The sequence below is a fragment of the Monomorium pharaonis genome, chromosome 2, assembly GCF_013373865.1.
Source record: "Monomorium pharaonis isolate MP-MQ-018 chromosome 2, ASM1337386v2, whole genome shotgun sequence".
Lineage (NCBI taxonomy): Eukaryota > Metazoa > Arthropoda > Insecta > Hymenoptera > Formicidae > Monomorium > Monomorium pharaonis.
In genome coordinates, this window is record NC_050468.1 from 4721152 (window position 1) to 4740722 (window position 19571).

At 32.8% G+C, this 19571-nt stretch overlaps 1 protein-coding gene and 1 long non-coding RNA gene across 2 annotated transcripts in view; one reads left to right on the forward strand and one right to left on the reverse strand.

Moving 5' to 3' along the window:
• Positions 1-19571, forward strand: part of LOC105840137 (serine/threonine-protein kinase 26) — a 140195-nt gene that overhangs the window by 2788 nt on the left and 117836 nt on the right. The gene's annotated exons all lie outside the window — the stretch shown is intronic.
• Positions 1489-6148, reverse strand: LOC118644513. The gene is made up of 2 exons (XR_004962287.1): positions 4434-6148; positions 1489-3795 (listed from the first exon to the last, which is right to left on the reverse strand). It is a non-coding gene; the product is annotated as an uncharacterized LOC118644513 (long non-coding RNA).

The window sequence follows — 19571 nt, forward strand, 5'->3', positions numbered from 1 at the left end:
TACGCACGCAATTATACAGTTGGCATCGATTTTATCGCGTTCGTCTATTTTTCACTGAATCAACTCAACAGTATGGAAAAAAGAGAAATAAAAACGCACGCCGCTGGTACGTAATTAATACATTGCGGTCGGATTTCATCGATAGTTTGCTATAACGTTACGTACGGATTACAGCTCGAAACAGCTTTCAAGTCGGGTGTAATAATCGCGTAAAACGTGATTTCTGTTCTCACGTTGCTTTTGACATTTTCAATGAAATGTATGCGTACGTGCGTGCGTGCGTGCGTGCGTGCGTGAGTCTACGATGTGACTCGCTTAACTTCTTCTTTTCTTCTCTTCGCGTGCGCGCGCGCGATGTCGAAAGACCCTGTCGCTCTTTTCGCGACGACGCACAGATTTTTCGTTACGATCGCTCTTTTATATGTTTAAGGGTCGGTTGTTCCAACTTCTTGGTAAATTTACCTATAAGATAAATATATATTTGTCTTTATTTATTTAAGAAAAAAATGAAGATATAATATCATGTTTATCGAGCGTGTACGATCGACTGAAATTCTTTCTACGTGGAATTTCTTTTCGGATGCGAAACGACGTGTTCGCCCATTCGTGATCACCTCGTTCGAGGTATGCGATCTCGATCGGCGATTTCAATTCGAAATGTTCATCGTCGGTATCTTATCGTCGTCGCACCTCGCGAGGGAGGGAAGGTCGCTTCGTCTATCCATCGCGATTCGAAAGAAAAAGAAAGAACAAACCACGAACAAAGCTGCACTGATAGAAAAATGTGTTGTATTTGTAACTTTATTTGCATAGTAAAACAATTATAGTCAAGATTATTATTTTTATAGTAATTATTACTATAATTATTACTATAATAACAATTATATGCTTATAATGATTGTTTTATGGTACAAATTTATTATGTTAAAGTCTCCATTTGATAGTTATAGCAAATGTATCACTAATTGCATAAACCAATATTATAATTATGAGAATTTTAATATACCTGTGTGAATCCAGCACCTGATTTTTTAAAAATTAATTTTTCTTTATGAAATACGTTAGCATTTCGTTTGTAGTTGTTTGTAGTAACAATAATTTCGTTTGTAGTTTAATAGAATAAAATATATTAAAATTAAAAAAATGACTTGTACCCGACATTGAGATATCTCAAATCCACTTGCGAGATTCAGAATCGTTTGTAGTGATTTTGCTTTTGTTTGTAGTTGAATCATTCGCACTGGCATACATCTCGATCGATATCAACAATTATTGAAAAAATTTATAAATAATTATACAACGCGAACGGTTTAACTACAAACGAAAGCAAAACTCTCACTACAAACAACTACAAATGATTCTGAATCGAATCCCGCAAGCGGATTTGTGATATCTCAATGTCGGCTGCAAGTCATTTTTTTTAATTTTAATATTTTTTATTTTATTAAATTACAAACGAAATTATTGTTACTACAAACAACTACAAACGAAATGCTAACGTATTTCATAAAGAAAAATTAATTTTTAAAAAGTCGGGTGCTAGGTTCACACAGGTCTTCAATATAGTTTAAACAAACTACAATTTATATTGTTGAATATAAAAATACGATTGAGTGGAAAAATGACTATAAATTATAGTGATACAAAATACTGTGGTTACCGCAATTTTTTTTTCTCTCGATGTACCTGCGACCCGTTGATATCGATCGAGATGTATGCCAGTGCGTAGGGTGGCACCCCCTCTTCCGCCTTCCTTCGTCGTCTCTCACGCGCGATCTTACGGCTTCGTTCTCGTAACATCGAGTTCCGCCTCCTCCGTTTTCGCAGCAACTCGCATTTACCCCGAACGAACTCTTGTTGAGAATCAGACTCTGGGTCCTCCTTCAAACTTTTCGGGTAACCTGATGTGGGAGAGCTGCGAATTGTAACACCTGACACTGTGCACGAATACACATGCGTGTACTCCGAATAGCAAAACTTGGTAGCAAATTAAGAGAACTTTTCTCACGAATTTCGAGCAAATTTGTCATTGACGTTGTTGTCGAAACGGTTGTTGTCTCGAAACTTTCCCGAGAAGTTTGGGTTCTGCAATATTTTAGCAAATGTGGTAGAACATTTTACAGCGAGACATTGCGGAAATCGCAAGCTTTCTTCATAAGGCGCATTAAAGAAGGTTTTTGTGAAGTTTTCTAGTTTGCTGCGCTGTTTTGGGGTTTTTTTTTTTTACGAAAGTTGAAATATTTTTCAAATTTATTCTTTATTGTTTATTTGTTATTGTTTGAAGATTGATTTCTTGTTTAAAAAAAAATTATGAACAATTGTTCTATTTGACTTCTGCACGATTCATCGACTGTGATTCTGATTCCGCCATTGGACGTAAATTAAGCACTCAAAAGTTATTTTAATCAGAACACTTGCGACTGTCGTCAAAACTAGAGATGAAAAAACAGGCATTTGCTGCTTCGGAGTAAAAATCAGTTTTTTTGGACGAAAAATAACTATTTTTTTTATTAAAATACTGAAAGAAAAACATAAAATTTATTTTTCTTGGCATTTATAAATAAAACGTTCGATATGCTATTATTTAATATTTTTTGTATTTATAATTGCTAATTATGCCGGAAACATTCTTGCACTGTTGAGTTGATAAGACTTATTGGTTATTAAATAAATATTGAATAAAAAGTTTTTGTATGAGTCTTTTATTGTATCTTTTTATGTTAATTCACAATTTTTTTATGATTAAATAAATATAAAAAAGATATGTTTGTTGAAACATTAGTTTCAAATTTTGTTCTTGCTTCCAACAATGGTTCAAATATATTTATAATAGCCACCGCTACTTACAATTAGTGCTTAGATTGCATGTTGATTATTTACAGTTATCTTTACACAGAAATCTTTTGGATAAATGCAAAAACTGAATTTAAAAATACTAATATAGCGTTAAGTTGGAAGAAAATATACATCCAAATAAAAAATTTTTTCAGGATTGGACTAAAACATGATTTTTTATTAAGTTTTTTTATTCAGTTAAAAATTTTTTTTTTATTATTTTTATCTTTAGTCATCTATAACTAAAATTATCTTTGTAACTTAATTTTTTATATTTTTCTAGGAAACAATTGAGCTCGAAAACAGAGTGAAAATAATTTCTTCTTAAACAAATTTATTTATTGAATAAAATAAAACATTTTATTTCCGACTATAGTCGCCGTAATCTGATTAACTCAACGCCTCAAGCTTAAAATGTTTTAATTTTTAATTTCAATTTGTTAGGAGATTCGAAATTATGGTTAATGAACTGTTAAAAATTAAATTTATCTGAATTGCTTAATTATTTTTTAATTCAGAAAATTAATTTTTAAACAGTAATAAATAAATAACGAAAAGTAATTTTGAAAAATATTTAATTACTTAAAAAAAATTCTAAAAATTTCCTTAATAAAATCTGCATAATGAGGTAGAAAACTTGTTTAAATTTTTGTCACTTGTTTCGTTTCAGAAAAATATTTTGTAATTTCTAATCATCATATTTGGAATGTTGGAAAGAGGTTTATCATTCTTTATATGTGCACGAAGAATCAGTAATCTCCAGTTCTATTCTTATCAACTTATATTTAAAAGTAGCTCAGTTAACACGCATGATTACGTCTTATCGCCGCGCATTGTTCTCCATCTGATTTTATCGGGTAATTAAAGACGTGTGTGCACATGGAATGTATACCGTTATTACATGGGCCGATGAAGCTTCAACAGTGTCGCCGCTGTTCTCGAATTTCTTTTTCAGTTCACCTGTGCATGTAAATCGTGAACGCGTAAACAGATTATTCTGCGGTTCTCTTTTAATTGTAAGATGATATTCGAGCAACTTGTATCGCAGATTCAGTTACTTTAATTTTCTCTTTTTTATTGGATATACAGTTAATGCTTACAAATAGAAATTATTCAATATTTAGATTTAGTTATCACTTAAAATGTAATGTAATTCTTAAAAAAGATTATGTTAAACGATTAAATTTGTAATATTAAATTGTATTTAATTCGAGGAATTTTTAAATCAGTCCTAATTACTTTTTTAATATGTCGTTAATTTGACTAAAAAAATTAAGCTAACACTTTAACTCGAGAAATTTATTAAATTAGACTAAAATTTAATTTAATATGTCATGTCATTACATTGGGTACATTTATTAATGTAAATACTATTTGGAAACTCAGCAATTCAACTACAAAAATAAATAATTAGATATAGTTATTTCTTTAATCACATATTTTGTGTTTAAAATAATAAATTTCGACACACGTAAAAGTGTTAAAAATAACAAAATGTTATTTATAACTCAATTGGTTTAAATTTAATCTCTTAATATTTAACAATGTATATTAGTGTAGTATGATACATATCTTATATCTTATACGTGCTCGCTTACGTATTTTCAGCAAAATGATTATCAAAGTCGGGCTCAAAGATCGAAGGCGAAATTTATATTCTATTGCCAAGCCCGAGTAAATCGTTCCAAGGAAGAGTCGCGTGTCGCTCTGAGGAGGAGCGATCGTCACTGCATTAGCGTTACGTAAGATCCGCGTGTTACACGGCCATTTAGTGGCTCGCATTTCCTTGGACGCGCCGCGCGCGTACGGCAATGTAGGCCGGATGCGACTGGATGGGACCGTGCGTTCTACCCAGATGCACCGATGTGTACGATGCACGACCCAGACCGTGGGCGAACACACGCCGCAGATAGTTGGAGAATCGAACTATGGAAATTGACAAAGGCGGGCACATCCGTGATTAAAACCCCGACGCTCGTGCGCCGCGGGCGGACAATGCACCATTGTGCGTCGTTTCCAGGTGTGTGGCCTCCGCTTCCTGGTAAATAAAACAAAAATTTCCCGGGTCCTAACGCGATATTTTTTGAAGATGACCGGCGAGACGTGCCTCCCGCGTTTATCTCGTCTATTCTGTTTCGCTTACGCACTTTGTTTTACGCGTGGTGCGAATAAAAATGCAATGTTTTTATTCCGATAAGTGTTCCGAGAAGTGTTCCGCAGCCATAGTACTCGGTTTAATTTCATTAATGCACACGTTCTAGATTTTACAATTTAGATCAACCGCAATCGATACGGTCGTTAATAAAGACGAAAAACAAACGCTATGATTTTTCTTCAGCAGCTTCTCGCATGCGCATCGCGCTTGGCCGTGATCCATTTTATTTCCGATAAAATATAGTACGCGCTACCAAAAAGAAAAGAACATCTGCGTTTTACGACCATCCGTTGCAAGGCGTCGGCCGTGCTGGTGAAAATCGACAGGACTGTCAGCCAAACCTCGAGCTCGCCGAAATCGCCGAGTAAAAACGGTTTTAAGATCTCGATCGTTGGACCACGTAAATGTTTTCTCTCTCGATGGCGATTGTAATCCTTAACGTTGCGGATGATTCTGAAGTCGAATTTTGATCGTAATATAATTTCCTGAATTCTATTTGATCGCAAGTGGAGGTGATTCATCACGTGCGATCAAATGGAAATAGATATTTATATTATGTAACTAATACGGTGAATTTGCTAACGTACGGGCTAATTTCCCGTAAGTGCGGGATATGTCCACCCGCACGGGCGGGCAATAGCTGATCCGTACATGTCGCATACAATATTTTTTGTTACCTATGCGTCGAAATATTGATCCTTTTGTGTGAAATGACACGTGAGAAAAGAATTATTTTTCATCCACTGATAGCGAAAAAGTTATTTTCCATTTATCTTCACAGAAAATGCACAGCGCATAAAGTCAAAACTTTTGGAATAATATGGTGTTATCAAGAGATGCTTTTTAGAGATGTTATATTGTTTTCATATGTATTCAAAGTAATTATGCGAGTCTGCGAGTCTGTGAGTCTTTTTAGTACAACACGACTTTCTTTCCGTCACATCTAATCGGACATCTAAATTATGATTAAGCAAATCCTTCGAGTCGTTTTGCCATACAGAAACTTAATCATTGCAGCGCGCAGACTTGATTTAGAAGTACATTTTCTACACTAAATTTGTTAGTTATTAAAGATTATTTTATTAAACTTAATTAAAAAGAACACAAAAATGCAGTAAATAAAAACAGATAAGCAAATTTTTATTTTTTGTTATAAAATTTATGCCAATAGAAAAAACTAATATTTTCCATTAAAAACAATAAAATATATAGAAAAAATAGAAATAGATATAGAAAGAATAGAATTACACACACAACACACACACACACACACACACATTATTCATCATATTGTTTATATTTATTTGGAGAAAACATCTTTAAATTAAAATGAAATATATCAAAGAGAGAGAGAAAGAGAGAGAGAGAGAGAGAGAGAGAGGGGGGGGAGGAGAGGGAGAAAGGGGGTTAGAGAATTAAAAATATTTTAGAAATTCAGAAATAAAAATTATTATTGTGCAGAAGCTAAAAAGTTGTAAAGGGCTATACATATTTTAGTTACTTGGTGAAACAAAATGAAAAAGTTAATTAAAGTATTTAAATACTTTTATTTGCAATCGACAGTTTTATCTTCAAATGGTTGATGAGCATGATAAAAGATAAGTGACAACATTGTCCATATGATTAACTCTTATCGTACAATATGGCAGAGTTTACTTTATTCGCACAATCATAAGTACCTCGTTTCTAAATTCTTCATTTATATACTTATAATGTTTCAAAAATGTCTAAAAATTCATGAACATGCTTTCAATGCGGTATGTATCCGGAAGCCCTTTCTATTGGAAGTAACAATGGTCGCAAAAGCTTTAAATTTAAATTATTTTTATTAAATAAAGATATTAGATAAGTTTATGAACAAGTTAACAACCGACCGTAAATATCTATATTTATCTCTGGAAAAAATAAAATTAGTGTACATACGTGTAAGTTAGCCCCCACACACTAAAATTCTATAGTTTTGATATGAGTTCCCGTTTCATTTTGAAGAGTTCTCTGATGTAGTTTAGAAAAAGAGATTTGTTGATTAACAGTCGGTAATTAAAATTTAAAAAATGTGATGCTAACTTCTTATCGAAATTTCAGTCGATTGAATAGTCCTGAATGGCTCAATAGCTTCATTTTACGATTATCTAAAGTTCCTGATGCATAAGAAAAATTTCGATTAATTAAAAAAAATAAAAATTGTTGAAAATTTTATTTTAAGATACAATAGTTCTAAGATATATTTCTATTGTTATTTTATTTATTTCGAAGAGTTCTTGACGAATAAAAAAAATTTAGATAAAAATTATAGAATCTTTTTTATAGAATTAATTATAGAATTATTCATAATTTTATAATTTTTTATCTAAAATATTTTTATTTGTCGAGAACTCTTTGGAATAAGTGAAATAACAATAGAAACGTCTTAAAACTATTGTATCTTAAAATCGAATTTTTAACAAATTTTAATTATTTTTAATTAATTGAATTTTTTTCATGCTTCAGGAACTCTAGATAATTGCAAAATGAAGTTATGAGCCATTCAAAACTATTTAACTTAAAATTTCGATAAGAAGTTAGCACCCTATTTTTTAAATTTTAATTTTAATTTGTTGACAAAATCAACAGAACTCTTTTTCTAAACTATAGAGAACTTTTTATCTTTTCTAAATAAAACGGGAACTCATGGCATATCAGAACTACAGAACTACAGAATTTTTATGTGTGGAAGCTAACTTAACACACGCAGTGTAGTTTAATTATTTCGACATTTTGAAACACTTCCATGGAAAAAAATCGGTGCGGAATACTTATGATTGGATCTTACAAGGATTAATAATGTAATAATTTATAAAAAAAACTTTATACAACTAATTAATATACAGGGTGTCCTGTAAACCTTCCGTGAACGTTTACAAGCAGATGGAGCGCATTAAACTGAACAGAAAAGTATTTTACCGTTTTGCAATTTTTGCAATAGTTAATGAGTTATTGATTACACAGATACACAAAAAAGTGGTGTTTTTTGAAATTAGGAAAAAATGAGTCAACTGAGCAATTCTGATCTTGGATTTGAGGTCAGCGAGTCAAAATACATAAGGATTGACTAATCTGGTCCGCTGAACCAACCACTTTTTGTGTGTGCCTGTGTAATCAACAACTTATTAACTATTGCGAAAATTACAAAACGGTAATGAACTTTTCTGTTCAGTTTAATGCGCTCTACCTGCTTGTAAACATTGACGGAAGGTTTACAGGACACCATGTATATAGCGAATACGATTGACATGATAAAATGAAGAAAAATGTTATATTTATCGGAACGAATGCAACTCTGAAATTTTATTATTTTTATTTCAACACTCATTCGATATGCATATCGTTTAAAGTAAATTAGCTCTATGTATAAGATATTGAATGATAAACACGAACTATATAGATTTATATTGGAAAATACAATTTTTAATTTTATTACTATTATATTTTTCTCATTAAATTAAAAAATGGTAGATAATCTTTAAATATTACTTTTTTTTAATCTGTGGAGAATTAGCGTTTTTTGCGTATTAGTACGCTTGGCTCGCTGAAAAATTTTCCTCTCCGCGACAGCGTCGCGCGTCGCGGCAATAACCAGTAAAGCTTGCCGACATAGCTAGCTACGAGGAAAATTATGGCACCGGTGTTACTCCAGGGTATCGTATTCCCCGGGAAAAACTTTCGGCTTGGAATACAACGCGCGCGCGGGAATTAAATCGCGGTGCATCGCGCGCGGGGTTTCGTTCGGCCGTAAACGTCACGGGCGCGCGACCTCCCTCGTAAAGCGAGCAGCAACGCCGTTCGTCGTGTGGGACACACGCGTGAGTGCATGTGCATAAATACCGGCGTTCGCGTCTGCATTTATCTACGGTTGCCGCGCGAAAGCATACAGCGCGCGCTTATGCGCTACGTTCGCGTGTGCACGTAGGTGATAACACCGCGATCGCGTACCTAACAGTTAACGCAGACGCCTTTGGCGTATTTAACGTAACCCGAAGAAGGTGGTTGGCACGGGAAGGAGAGAGAGAGAGAGAGAGAGAGAGAGAGAGAGAGAGAGAGAGAGAGAGAGAGGGAGAGAGAGATGTCTGACGAACGTTGCAACATGCGATGTGTGCGGCGTTAATCTCTCGAAGCCAATGTATCGCGCCGTGAAACTTCGTTAGTACGTCGGATTGATTATGCCGAGGGCACGGATGACGGCAGAGAGAGGAGGGCTGTAGCGACCTGGCACGGCGTAACAAACAGAAACGCGTTAACGCGAGGCGAATTATCGACCGTAAAAGTGGACGCGATGTGTGTTTGCGATGTATAATTAAGCTTGGAATGCATATGCGGTATGCGTCGATTCACTCAACTGCCCTCGAGGGAGGGTTTCTTAGTATCTTCTCGTGAGCGCTTATGGCGCAGGAGGTAGCGTCGAGATAATTAATAATAGGTAAAGTGGGGTAGGCAGGTGCTCTGTAATAGATAACCGTGGGGAATGTGATTAGATCGGGAACGGAAACTACTTTTTGATTTTTGACGCAGGTCTACACATAACTTTAGTGTCTTTTTGACCTCGCGAGACGGGATTTTTGTTTTATTTCACAAAAAACTTGTATATCGTGAGAACGATACGAAAAAAGAGATCGTAATGATAAGCTCGAATATTCGGTGATCCATGGCAGAACGGTAGTTTAATGCAGAACAGTCACGTTCGAAAGTGACCTAAGTAGCTGGTTCACCTGTCCGACCAGACGCGATTGGTGATAAGCAAACGCGGTCTACACGCTCGACGGATTTCCGTATCAACCGGTACGTATTAACTGGTGCATGGCCCACGGATTTTTAACACCTTTCCGAAATTGTCGCCGACGTTACGTAATGTCGTCAAAGCGTGACTGTGAAAAAAAGCTTGTGTAAAACAGGTTTACATCTATGGTGAAAGGAAATTCCGATTCCGCGGTGATGCGTAGCACGCGTTCGAATCAAGATGAGATTCCATCTAACATGAAAAAATCTTATACGTAAGATGAAGTACATCGTTATCTCGATGAGCTCGTATATTATATTCAAACGGAAAAGGACAATGAAATAACAAGATTAATCCGTTGGAATATATAAAGCTATAATTTCTGAAATATCTTTTATAGAATACAGGATCTTTTTTACGTTATTTAAGGGGATATTTTACTTTGTTAAATTCGAATCATAGAATCAATATTAACACTAGAAAAATCAAACTTATCAAAATGACGGGTTTAAGATTTCTAAAATAAATTACGAGAACTATTATTCGATTTTTGTCGAATTTTTTATTTTTAGATTAATAAATTAATAAATATAACAGATATGTAAAGAAATTTAAAAAAGAAACAAAAGAATGGTAGAAATGTACAATATAATGCCGGTTGTTTTAGTGTTAAAAACGAAACTTGACCAAATAATGATTCAAAAATTAAAATAAGACAAAAATAATCTTTGTATATTATTTATTGGACAAAAAAATATAATCATCTATAAAAATTAATAAATATTTTTATGAAAATTGCATCTTAATTATTTTAATCTCTTAAAAAATTCATAAACACGAGCCTTTTTTGGAAATAAACAAAAATGAACAAAATAACAAATTTTAATAGGAATAATAACAATGACGTACCATCGTTCTCCTTGTGATTTTTCGGGGCATAAACCTAGCTTGTAAAATTTTAACTAATGGATTTAGCAAGTAGAAAGTTCAATGAGAATTTAAAGTGCAGTGGCGAGGTGAAGAAAGACATGTATGATCCCTCACGTTTCCCGAAAGTGACCTTTGAAAATTTCCCTCGGTACCTCGACTTTCCGCGAAAAGTTTGTCTCCTCACTTCGTCATCGTTGCTCTTTGAAACTTCTGTTGAATCGCGCTCTATCCCGTTCTTCTCCACCTCGTCTTGAGTGCGCTCTTGAACCTCTTACCCGATCTCGGTTTTTTACTGGCGACGCTATCATTACTTCCCTGCTTTCCGTCTTGAAATTCCTTCTGGTCGCTAAAAAGTTCGGTTCGTAAAACAAACAAAACTTCAATTCGCGGCACGTTCGAGATCAAGGGCGAAAAGAGCGAAAAATTTATCACGGTTTTCTGAGATTCCTCACATGTGAGCGATTGTGATTGTGTATTTATGGAATATGTCGGGTATATGATGTTCTGACAATTTCGCGGTTGATCACGAACTTGGACACGTCCCAGGAAACGCGAGATACGATATCTTTTTTTATTGTTTCGCTGCGCTTGAAATTTTCTTTCATCGTTTTACTTGCCAAATCCGTTGGAATTTCCCCAGTTTAGAATAATGCGCTGAAAAATGATAATCCAGGAACAATAATGTATAATATTACCATTTTTATTTAAAAAAACTGCATATTATTTATTCGATATTTAAAATGAGTTTAATCGTGACTTATATTTTATTTCAATTTTTGTAATATAAAAGATGCCATGGCTATTCTAAAGTAATAATTCATTGATAATGCAAGTTCGGAGCATCTCACTTTTGCTGACATTACCATCTATATGGCGATGGTAATCCATCATTTTACTAAAGCTGTCTCATTGCAAAGGAAAGCATTATGAACGATATCTATAAATCATGACAGCACATTTAGACCGTGCAAGTGTTTCCATGCGAATTCATGTCAGCACGAAAGTAGTCGTTAATACTGCGGAAAGTTCTGAACTCGAACTCTATTTGCAGAATGCGTCGGAGTTCGAAAAACAAGGCGTTTAGTTTCAGTAAAAGCGGTCGATTGGTCGAGTCTAACGGTTCGTGAAAAACCTTTCTCTCATCTATGTACGTCTGAACGAGTTGTATGCGTCGACATGTTGCTGGAATACTTAACTGTTTTTAATTTATTTTGTGTAAAATTATTTTCATTTACGGAGAGAATATCATTGATAATAATATTAAATTCCTAAGGAATTTAATAAGTGGAACTTTCCGCAAGACCGAAAGATATCCCAAAAATTTTTATTATTGGCTACCGTTACATTAATTCATTAGTATTCACGGTATTTATTCGGCGGGAAGAACACGGAACGTGCAGAAGTGTGACCGTTTCTCACAGATCGTTGATCATGAAATATTTAAAGAAGGATCAGCCTCCACTCAGACGGATTCTAAAATATTGATAAATTTGCACCTTTGTGGCTGCAACAAAAGTGTAATAATTCACGACCCCGTCGTTTTCGCGCATGTTCTGACGGCTATATCTGAAAGTTGTTGGTGGAGCATAAAAGAAAGAAGAAATGTGTACTCGTGCAGGTATTCCTGCCATAATTGAATTTCGCACGAGAGGAGTTAGACGTTAATTCACGCTTCGCGCTGCAAGAGGAGGGGGCGGCCGGATCTACTCGTAAGGAAGAAAGCATGGGGAGGTAGGATCGACGTTGATTGAAATCCAACGTTCGCTCCGTAGACCTGGTTTTATTTTCGAGATCGTCGATGGGACCAGGACCTCCCTCGTCAGTACCGAGTCTCGAGAGGAGAAAGGAATTCCATTATCCTAGAGGACCGGATCTCCCTCGTCCAGAAGCAGATCCCCCTCCCCCCCCGTTCCTCTTTACTCTTTCTCTTCCTTCCTTCCTTCCTTCCATCTACCAGTCAGCCTCCCGCATCTTCGCGGACAGCCCGCCTGCCCGCCCGCCGCAAGGGATACCTCATTTCCTTTATCCACCAGCCTTTCTCACGACCCCACGATTTGCACCCGTTGCCACCGCGCGCCCGCGGAAAGGATGAAAGCAGCCGGCTGCTACTGCTGCTGCTGCTGCTGCTGCCGCTCAAACTCGGCAAATTGCGCGTCTAATTTTTTTTACTGCCGAACGCGATCGACATCGATTTCCTCTATTTCCAGAATGTTGAATCCTACGTGAATTGAATTGTGGCAACGGTGCCTTATGAGGGCACAGCAGCGCCATTTACTGGGAGCGCCTTGATAAAGCCATATCGTGTTTGCTAAATCGAACTCGGCAGACCGAAGTTGGAATGGGGATAGTGCTCATGTTGTGTTATATAATTAATGTATACAGAAGCAGGCGCCGCGTTCATATACGTGATTAATATTCTAATAGTAATTTACTGCTATTATACACACACAGAAAATATTGCCAAGAAAAGCGATTACTTACTGTACTTTTTTTTCTTTTAATAAGTAACTGTATTTTTAATAAAGAATATTTTCTTGATAAATTTAATTGTTAAAATTTAATTTAAAACGCTCATTACAAATTTTGGGAAAAAATGCTTTATTATATATTAAAAAAAATTACTCTTGAAGAATATAAAATTGTACCAAGAAAAAAAAAAGTCAAAATAATAACTAAATTATATTTTTGTTTTAACTTGTAAGCGAACGGAAAAGTTAAAGGAATTGACCGGGATTTGAACTCATAATACTTTGTTCTTCACTAGCCTGGCATTAATGCTATTACACCAAATACTGCACTATTTCACTAACTGTTTTGCTCGTATATCTTTATTTTGATCTAACGATTCTCAAAATTTTTCATAAACTTAATATTATTTTGATCGAAGTACATTACATTACTGTTGTTATTATAGGATTTAGAATATACACTGGCGCCAAAAAAAGAACGAGACAAAAATTTTGACCGAATTTTTAGGCAATCTTCAAAGTGGTGCAACTTTGCGAAAACTTACCCAAACATGGTTTTTTTCATTGAAAACAGTAAAAGTTTGTCATTATTTTTCACAAGTTTCTCGTTAAAATCTTGCTAATATTAATCCAAATTTTTAAAGTTTAAAAAAAAAGAACATGTCGATACGATGTTTTTTGTTAATGATACACGAGTTTGAAATTTGCACTGCAGGGTATTTTAGCGAATAAATACAGTATTCTTTGGATACCATGAAACGGTATCAATATGATATTGCATATTGATTTTATTGATGTTTAACTCAATCATACCGCCGTCATCAGAGTAACCCAATGTGCATCACGTGCAGGTTGACGGGCGTATTTTGCACATTATGTGGCTCTGAAATTTATCGATGGAAATTTTCACTTACTGATCTGAATATAACAAATAGCTGACGCGCCAATTTTACTGAAGTCAACAGAAGGTTCGTCATTTTAACAGCCTGTCTTTAGATCACACATAAATATACACTCATACATAAAAAATAAAAATTCAAATTATATTAAAAAATCGGCTCTTTTCATGTGTATGATGTATAAAATCTAATCGTCAACCTCCATGTGGTGCACATTGAGTCACTCTGATGACGGCGATATGGAGTTAAACAATAAAATTAATGTGCAATATCATATTAATACCGTTTCATGATATCCAAAGAATACTATATTTATTCGCTAAAATACCCTAAAATGTAATGCAAATTTCAAACTCGTGTATAATCAACAAAAAACATCATATTGACATGTTTTTTTAATTGCTAAGGAAAGAATAAACTTTAAAAATCTGGATCAATATTAGCAAAATTTTAACGAGAAACTTGTAAAAAATAATAATAAATTTTTACTTTTTTCAATAAAAAAAGACATGTTTGGTTTTTATGCGATGCAAAAGGGTCAAATTTAACAAATCAAACTTTCGCCTAGGGATTCTTAAAGTAGAGTCTTTGCCCTTTAATTTAAAAAAAAGTTCATATAATTTGGATGATTTTTCGCAAAGTTGTATCATTTTAAAGATTGCTCAAAAATTTGGTTAAAATTTTTGTCTCGTTTTTTTTGCGTTAGTGTATTTTAAATGATTAGATTTTTATGATAAACTTATAATAAATTTGTGGATATATGTGTACGTGTGAACTTATAAAATGTGTGTAATAAGTTATTTATTTAATTCAAATACATTTTTTTGTGCATACACAGAAATTTATTAAGTAAATATTATTTGTTTCAAGTAAATGATGAATGTATTTTAAGACTTATCAAGAAAATATTAAAATTCGTAAAGATAATCGTATTTAAAAAATAAAAAACTAAAGTTGAGTAGTTACTTTTTTAATAAAGGAATCATATTTTTTATACATAACTTAATTTTTTATTTTATTTAAATGACATTAATATAACTATATAATCTATTTTTTAATTATATATATTAATTAAGTAAATAAGTTAGAAATACAAGATAAATTAATTCTTTCTTATTAGTATTGTATAATACTATAATTAATTCCAAGAGAGAGTAATTAATTATTAAACACAACATACTTCTTAAGTTGTAGTTAATATTTATTTATGCGATAATAACGAGAATTAAATGTTAAGTTATATACACGCGCGCGCGCGCGCGTGTGTGTGTGTGTGTGTGTGTATTTCTATCACATTTTGGAAAACATGTGTCTTGCTAGCAATATGCTTCCATGTTTAATACACTATCACATTTTCTTGTATCGCCGATATCAGTATTCATAGTAGCTAAGGTCGTACATTTTGTACTCCCGAGCATATTTAACGCTTAGCAAGTGTAATCTTTCTCGGCGCAGCCATCAAAGACTTTTACTATCATTTTCCATTAGTATCATTCCCGACAAAGGGGATCGTGACGGGAATCGGAGATTATCACTTCCTTACCTTCTAAAAGCCACTGAATAATTCGACGCCTCGCTTCGTCTCGTACTGGCACTCGCTAGATAATTAAAGAAAAATCGATCGTCCTGCATCCTGTCTGGAATCTTCTGCTGCATTATTTCACGTTCGGGGGCATCTGATCGAATGACGCGCTCGAATGGAAAATGGCAGCGTCCGTTAAAAAGTAATACCATAATGGTATACCTCTACCCCTCTCTTCCGTGCATTTTATATTTAAATTTTTGCGACCCTGCGATACATATGGTACACACAACCAATGATTGTGATTATAAAAAATGTTTATGTGATTGATGGATGGTACATTTCATGGTTTAATTACTCCTTTTTTTCTCAAAATAAATTATAAGGAAACCTCAAAGTGTCAAATTCTGATGTTTTAGTAAAACTTTGTATACATATGGGTTACTAGATAAATGGATGAATTTATAAAATATTATTTGAAATGGAAAAACAGTTTTAAACGATGAAATCCCTTTGTATGTAAAGCATTTTCATTTAAAGCTTGTTTTGTTAAACTATTCATGATATCAAAAAATGTTTTATTACAGAAAAGAATGCTGTTATATCAATTAAATCAGTGTAATTGAAATTAATGTTATTGAAGTAACATCAATATTAATAAATGAATATCAGCAATAATTGTTTTGATAATCGTGACAGTTGGTTTAGTAATATTATTCAATATTAATGCTTTTGGAAAATGTAATTGGATGATCGATATATTTGTATATCTCAATTATACATTTTTTTATTATAATTGCATGTGCAATTAATAGTTTTGTTTATATGTATTTGAATTTTATGTAATTCATATAATTATATTATGTCTGTTGTCAATTCAACAACGTAAAATAAAAACAAATTAACCGCGGAGTTGAGATACTTTAATTGATACAAATGCATTATTTTGTTAATTTAAATACAATGTATTTAATTTGTATATTTTTTATATATTAGAACAAATCAAGAATTTGTCAGATGTTGTATTGACTCCATATTGCATTTATGTGCAATTATATCTTTAAAAAAAGTGGAAATGTATTTATATTAACTACATATGAGCTTGATACAATCAACATATGTAATTATTAATGTTGTTGTGTATATGTACATAAAAATATTATTAAGTACACGTTTTAATTACATCAAACGTATATGTAATTAATATAAATTTTTTTATTCCCTGTAAATAAATTAATACATATGATTCAATAATATTGAAGTAAATTATATGACTCAAGTAATGCTGTCAATTTAATTACGTGAAATGATTAAAACAAAGCAACCGAAGAGTTAATGCTATAGTAAAATTTACACAAATGCATTATGGTTGAATAGAAATAAAAAGATGCATTTAATGTTTAATTTTGTTGAACATTGGTTCAAACCATATATGTATTGTGTCAATAATAAATAGGTTTATGTGGAGTATATTTTATTCTTAAGATGATGTTCTTTTTACTATCCACCGCTACGTGGCGTATTATCTCGTAAATAAAATGCACTGTCTTATGAATAAAAAATGGTCGTCAAGAGCGCGGAAGGAAGTAAGATTTCGTCATCGACATATAATACTAGACTGAAACATATCAATTTAGTATTACAAAAGAGATTGAGAAGGACAGAATTATAAAAACTTTTATTTAAGAAAAATAATGTTTAAATTAAATAAATTTATTATTAAAATAAATTTATTTTGGATAAAGTAGAAAAAACTTATTAAAAGAAAAATTAAAATATAAGCACATTTAGTGTTGAACTAATGCAATATTATTTTTTAATTGAAGCAAATTTTGTTTTTAATTATGTGTAAAAATGTTTTTAAAACAATAATTTTTTTATTTTTAAGATAAGAATCAATGCTTAATTTAATCATACGTATAGATTATGCAAATATATAACTTATACGTTTATCTGTATATTTAATCAAATCAAATATAAGTTGTACATGATTAATATTTAATTGTAATGTTTACATTTAACATTTTACATAATTATAAAGTATTTAATTCTCAACTTTGAAAATTTGTTACACTCTAATATGTATTCACTATAATATTATATGCCATTAATTCAATTATATACATAATTTGTTTAATATGCATAATAAAAATTGCAATGAATAAAAAATAAATTGTATGAATCATATATTTAGTTAGCAGCCTGCAACGACATCGTTTAATTGAAACAAGTTGCTTTTTCATTGATTTTATGGCATTTTTTTAGTGTCCAAAAATTTTATAATAACATTATCTCTATTTATCCACATTAATATTTTCGAAAAACAATTGCTTTTAAAAATTTTCCTAAAATTTTTTTAAGTAATTATTTTTTTAAAATATTTTTGACGAATAATGGATGAATAAATGTAATTTTATTGTAAAACTTTTATGTAAAATTTTTTTTGTATCTTGAACAGTTTTTACGATATAATGAAAAAAGTTGAAAACTTGTGCTTTACATTTGGAGGGTGATTTCATCCTTTGAAATTGTTTTTCCGTCCCACCTAATATTTTCTAAATTTATTTATTGGCGTAACCTAAAAAATTTCATTAAAATCATAATTTGACACTTTGCGAGCTTGTTCTTTGTTAGTTACATGGTATTGACATTGTCCGATGGAAGTGAATGCACGAGTGCATCGTATGCATGTGCACGAGGAAGCCGTATGTGTAACGGATTTAAAGTCAGGAGACATCAAATTCCATATTCTACGAAGAAATGCACGTACGTTGTTGTGATCTACTTTCGCTAACATTTTCAACGGGTATTTGACACCCGTATTGCTCGAGGAATACCGAAGAGTCCATCAAAAATGTAGAATTCGGTCGACCGGTCAAAAATGCTTGAGATATCTCGCCGCTTTCTGCATTACTTTCTAACACGTTCCACTTTCATGGATATTTCTCACAAAAGTTTATGGAACACTGTCGCATTTTGATAAGCAAGCGGATTTGAATATTAACAGCTGAGGTGACTTGGGAGGGAATGCGTTAATTTGCAAGACACGCGCGAAATGTTTGCTTGCGAACTGTTTTGGACAACGACGTGAACGATTACAGTGAATAACTTTAGGAAGCGGTAAATTCAAGTTTCATAAACCATTGCCTTTCTAAAATATTATTATTAACTGACAATATAAAATAGATGCTTTACAAAGCGCTTATGTATAAGCGTTTTATTCAAATAATTTTATGGAGTCGGCCATTTTCTTCTACGTAACAATAAATCGCCAAGTCACGTCCAGTTTAAAAACAGCATATGAATGCATCAAATAACGACTTCATTCATGTAATTTTTACTTATGAAAACATCCGTATTTCTCATTGCATAATTATATTTAATTAAAAATAATTTTATTGAGCATGAATATTATGCCGTCATATTTATCTACGACGATACGACAATGTCTAATGCAGCCAGATGGCTTCGGCCAGTGCGACAGATTCCTTTCCTTGTTTTTTTAACGCCGCGTCGATGAAGCTGTAAAACAGCGTCGTCACGTCGGCTGCAAAAGAATCGTTGCCGGGGCGTGGAAGCAACGGTACCCGTTCTCTCTTGCAGTATCTCTTCGTAGAAAGACAGATTCCAACGTAGGAATTCTCTCTCTATAGTGCCAGTACTGTCTTAGAATAATTCACGCATCTAACATTATATATCATGGTCAGGTTGAAAAAGTTTACTGGATAGAAAAATTCATGGTGAATTCTGATTTTTACTCAAACTTTATCTCTACACTGAAAAAAATATTTGCCAATTTATTCCATTACACTGAAAAAAAATATACTAGATTCAAATAAATATTTTTTGAAATGGTACCAAGCAGAAATTTTATAAAAAATAAATAATATTTATTTCAGATAAGATAATATTTTTAATTTAGAAAATGTATTATAAAATTTTTGCTTGGTACCATTTCAAAAAATATTCATTTGAATCTAGTATTTTTTTTTTCAGTGTAATGGAATAA